Here is a 6000-nt window from a genome sequence, read left to right on the forward strand (position 1 = left end):
CTGACATATATTTTCTTCAGCATGGAAAAGGGATAAGGTAAAGAAAGGAATCAGAATAGGGGAAATTAAGGGAGGGATTGGTCTTAAGCAAAACTAAGTCAAACTAAAAGGGTGGATTTAAAAGAGGGGCTTAAAGGAGAAGAAAACATAAGAATTCATTTTGTGACTCTGAATGAAGGCAAGAAAAAAAGGGGAAAGAAACTCGAAGCCAATTGTACCAAACCTAGAATGCTGGTGCTAAGCCCAGTCTGTATCTCACTACCCTTTTCTTTATAAAGAGAGAGTGGGAAATAAAGAGAAGGAAAAATATAAAAGAATATAATGAAGGGAAATACACAATTAAACATCATAACTGTGAATGTGAAGATAAACTCATTTATAACACAGAAGAGGATAGCAGAATGAATTAGAAAGTAGAATCCAACAATATGCTGTCTACAAGCAAGACACTTGAAACAGAAAGATGCAAACAGAGTTAAAATAAGGAGCTGGAGGAAATTTTATTATGCTTCAGCTGAAGTAAGAAAAAATGGCATAAGTAGCAAACATGATCTCAGACAAAGCAACAGCAAAAATAGACAATAAAAAGAGATAAACAGGGAAATTACATATGAGTGGTACCATAGACAATGAATTAATAGCAATATTAAACATATAAGCACCGCATGACATAGCAACTAAATACTTAAAGAAGGAAAGAAAGAAATAAGCATTTCTTAAGCACCTACTAAGTGCCAGTGACTGTGCTGAGCACTTTAAAAACATTATCTTATTTGATTCTCATAACAACCCTGGGAAATAGATGCTATTAATATTCCCATTTTATAGTTGAGGAAGCTGGGGCACATGCAAGTTAAGTGATTTGCCCAAGATTACATGATTAAGTCACATTTGAACTCAAGACTTCCTGACTTCTTCTATATAGACTATTTAAGTACATCCACTATTTTAGGCAATGTTTTGTGCTTTAAAAAAATAAAGGAAATATTAAATGACTTACAGGGGAAGATAGAGAATAAAACTATAATAATGGGGCAGGGATCTTAATTTACTCTCCTCAGACCTAGATAAATCCAATTAAAAAATAAACAAAAATAAATCAAGGACCTGAATACAAGTTTAGAAAATTTAGATATAACAGCTCTTTGAAGTTTATTGAATGAGAATAGAAAGGATTATACATATTACTCTCCAATGATTGTACAGTGCCTGGCACACACACTTAATAAATGTTTATTAAGTTAACAAAAATGAACCTACATTAGAGGCTTAGAAACCTCACAAACATATGCCAAAAAGAAGAAATATTAAGCATATATTTTATGGATGTTAATGCAATATAAAAGATATTTAATAAAAGGTATTTGAAGCAAGTAATAAAAATTAATTGGTGACTAAATAACTCAATCCTAAAGAATGAGTGCACCTAAGAATAAACATAGAAACATTCAATAACGCCATTAAAGAAAATGACAGCAACAAGACACCATCACAAAATTTGGGGGATGCAGGCAAATCAGTCCTTTGGTGAAAATTTATATCTCTAAACATTTTTATCAACAAATGGGACAAAGAGTCAATCATTACATCCATTTCTGTTAAAAATTAGACAGAGATTAATATCTCACATTGTATGTCAAGAGAAGATCCAAATGGATATGTGATATAGACATAAAAGGTGACATCATAAATAAAGTTGAGAAGCAAGAAAGAAATTATCAGTCAGATTCATGGAAAGAAGAAGATTTCATGAGTGAGCAAGAGATAGAGAGGATCACAGTAGGGAAAAAAGGATGATTTTGATTACATAAAATTAAATAGTATATGCACAAATAAAACCAATATGGCTAAAATTAAATGAGTAGTCAGCAAATAGGAAAATAATCTTTGCATCAAGTTTCTCTCATAAAGGCCTCATTTACAGATATATTTGGAATTGATTCAAATTTATGATAATAAGAGGCATTCCTCAATTGACTAATCTTGAAAGGATGTGAATAGTTTTCAGGGGAAAAAATCAAAGCCATAAATAGCTACATGAAAAAAAAACATTTTCTAAATTAATAATACAGTAATGAAAATTAAAACAATTTGGGTACTTCCTTATACTCATCTGATTGACAAAGTTAAGACAAAGGTAAAATGACAAATGCTGGAAGGGATGTGGGAAAACAGTTATATTATATATTACATTCCACTGTTGGTGGAACTGTAAACCAGTTTAGGCATTATGAAAAGTAATTTGAACTATGCCCTCAAACATATTAAGCTGTGCATGCCTTTTGATTCAGAAATATTGCTACTATGTCTATTACTATTGTTTTGTAGTGGCAAAGAACACGGGAATTACCCATGAATTGGGTAATGGCTAAACAAGTTGTGGTGTATGATTGTGATGGAATACTATTGTGCTATAAGAAATGATCATCTCGATGATCTTAGAAAAATAGGACAGATGCACAAAATAATGAACAGAATGGGCAGAACCAAGAGAACTTTGGATATAGCAACAGCAATATTGTTTTCAGAGTAAGTTTGAATGACTATTTTGACTATTTACAAATATTTAAATTGACTACAAAGAACATATGAAGGAAGATACAATCTGCATCCAGAAAAGGAACTGATAAATAGAAGTATGTATAAAATTTGTGCGTGTGTGTTTATACACACATATACATATATAGGTGTATACACACACACACGCATACATTTTTGTCTAATGGTAGCCATCTCTATTGTGGGGGGAAAAAAATGTCTGATGTGATTATTGTCACTGCCAGTGATATTTGAAAGATCAGGGAAAATGGGAGAAGCACCACAGAATTAGAGAAAAGTCAATGTGTCCTTATTTTAAAGGAAGGGAATAGATTCTTTAATCTAGAGACCAAAGAGATTGACTTCAATTCTTGGGAAAATTATAAAATGGATCATTATGGAGAAGATTAGGATTGAATGGGAGATGACTAAAAAACATGTAGTAGATGATGGTAATTGAATATTGCTATGCTATAAGAAACTGTGATTATGATGAATATGGAGAAGCATGGGAAAATTATATGAACTGATACAGAATAAAATATACCAGGGGAGAAAAGCATACACAATAAAAATGGAAAAAAACACCCCAAAACTTCAAATCAGAATGCTGTATGATTAATACTCAAGTTTGGCCTTAGAAAAGGGTTGAATGGACTAATATGGAAATATCTTTAACATTATTGAACACGTATAACCTGTATCAGATTGTTTGCTGTCTTGGGGATGGAGGAGGGAAGGGAAGGAGGGAGAAAAATTTGGAATTCAAAAATTTTACAAAAATAAATGTTGAAAACTCCCTACATGAAATTGGAAAAAAAAATACTGTTAAGCAGGAAAAAAGGAGAAGTGTTGAGAAAATATACCTCTCTCTCTTTTTTCAGAGGTTGGAAACTATGGGTATAAAATAGTGCATGTACTGTCAGACTTTGCTGACAAGTTGGTCTTGTTGAACTAATGTAACTCTCTTTTCTTTTATTTCCTCTTTATTACAAGGAATGGCTGACTAGAAAGGGGAAATAGGAGAGAGTCATTTAGAAAGGGAGTTGGTATAGATACAAACAAAAATTAAGACCATTTGTTTTGAATGAAAACATGGTGAGTGAACATCTTGTGAAGGAAAATATGATTATCAAGATTAAGCATGGCATCACCGGGAACAGGTCATGCCAGATACCTATGAAAAATTATTTTAACAGGGTTACTAAACTGATGAATTGGAGAAGAGTTTGCCTAGATTTTAGAGGGGTATTTGTAAAAAAAAAATTATTTAATATCATTCTTGTAAATAAATGGAGCAATGCAGGAATTAGAAATTTGGGTGTTTTTATAAATGATCATTTGGAATTAGTTGACTGGCCATACTCTGAGAGTACTTGGTCATGGCTCAATATAATCTTGGCAGGAGGTCTCCAGTGGAGTGCTTCAGCTAGGTGGTACAGTGAATAGAGGGGCAGCTAGATGATGCAGTGGATAGAGCACTGGGTCTGGAGTCAAGAAAGACCTGGATCCAAATAAAGTCTTAGACAATTAATACCTATGTGAGCACGTCATTTTAACCTCTATTTGTCTTGGTTCTCTTATCAGTAAAATGGGAATAATATTAGCACCTATCTCTCAGGATTGTTGTGAGGATCAAATGACATAAAGTGCTTGCCACAGCGCCTGGCACATAGTAGGCACTATAAAAACATTAGTTTTTTTTCATTGTTGTTTTTACCATAATTGGCCCAAGGTTTTTAAAAATGTTTAATCAATGACTTTGCTACCACTCCAGATGGCCATGTTTTCACATTAGTAGAAGACACCAAGCAGGAAAAGCCAGCAAATAAACCAATAACAGCTTGTCAAATGATCGTTAGAGGCTGGAGCAATGAGTTGAACCTCATAAGACGTAATGCATCGGGAGATACGTGTGGAGTCTTTACAAGTGGGTTCAAAGATTCAACTCCATACTCACAAGACGAAGAAGGGATGATTGGGGAACAATTAACCTGAAAAATTAATCTCGAAGTCAAACTCAGTAGGGATCAGTAGGATAATGTAATAATCACAAAAGCTAATGTGATACTGAGTAACATGAAGACAGATACACTTTCCAGGAATAAGGTGATGGTCTCCTTGGATAGGAAACCAGAGCAGATCATTCTAATGCTAATTCTCCTCATCCAATATATTTTAGATGTTATTCATTTTAGTCTCCAAAGAGATGTTGCCTCCCTTTCATCATTAGCTGCTCTGTGTGTGAAGGGATTGTTTTCCATCTAGGTTGTAAGTTTCTGATGGGCAGAGACCTTCTTTTGTATCACTGACAGGAATGAGCCACCACTCTGCCAGTGCGTCATGGGAGCTGCTCAGTAAAGTTTCATGAAATTGGATCAGCTTCCATTTAGCATTGGGAAATTCCAAGGAACCAGAATTAAAAGAAATATTTTAGCTAGTCCACAAGGCTTCTTTTCTGGCATTCTTCACTCTCCAATCTTTACATTGGTCTCTTGTAGTTCCTTACATATGATAGTCGACATCTCATCTCCATGCCGTTGCAGTTATCCCTCGCACAGAATATATTTCTTCCTTTTCTTCATCTTGTAGAATCTCTAGCTTCTTTCAAAGTAACACCTTTGTTGGAGACTCTGACCACACAGACTTTCCAAGTTTGAGTCGAGTCTCCTCAGGGACCACAGTATGTCTCTGTTGTGAGGGGAAGGGATGCTTCTGTATAACAAATTTTGCCATTTCTGTTTAGTAAATTCCCTTTATAAAAGCTAAATGAGGCTGTCTGACAATCAGTTAAGAAGTTCATGGCAGAAGGACTGATGAAAAACAGTACTAGAAACCTCAAAGTATTAGGGATACCCCTAGAGCCCTGAAGGGAATATTCGGCTCTTTAAGGGAGTATTAATGTCTTCTAGGAACCTATCCTTCCAGGTGAGGATAGCAGTTGGGAGAGTGAACCCAAAGGGAGAGTAGTATTCATGTGTGTGTTGTGTACTACCAATAAAATATAAGTGTCTTGAGGGTAAGAACTATTTCATTTTTGTCTCTTTGTATCTCAGATAAGTAGCCTGGTGCCTGGCACATAGTGAGCATGTAATAAATATTGGATTGAAGGTCATTTCCAACTCTCTCCCTCCCTCCCTCCCTCCCTCCCTCCCTCCCTTCCTTCCTTCCTTCCTTCCTTCCTTCCTTCCTTCCTTCCTTCCTTCCTTCCTTCCTTCCTTCCTTCCTTCCTTCCTTCCTTCCTTCTTTCTCTTTCTCTCTCCTTTTCTTTTTTTGGGGGTCTTCTTGGATAAAATCACTAATATGGAAATGTTATACATGATTGCACATACATAACTTATATTGGGTTGCTTGCTGCCTCAAGGAGGGGAGAGGAGAAAGAGGGATAGAATTTGGAACTCAAAACTTAAAAAAACCTCAAATGTTAAAAATTGTTTTAATTTCTAATTGTGGGGGGGGGGG

Source organism: Notamacropus eugenii, chromosome 2, assembly GCF_028372415.1.
Source record: "Notamacropus eugenii isolate mMacEug1 chromosome 2, mMacEug1.pri_v2, whole genome shotgun sequence".
NCBI lineage: Eukaryota > Metazoa > Chordata > Mammalia > Diprotodontia > Macropodidae > Notamacropus > Notamacropus eugenii.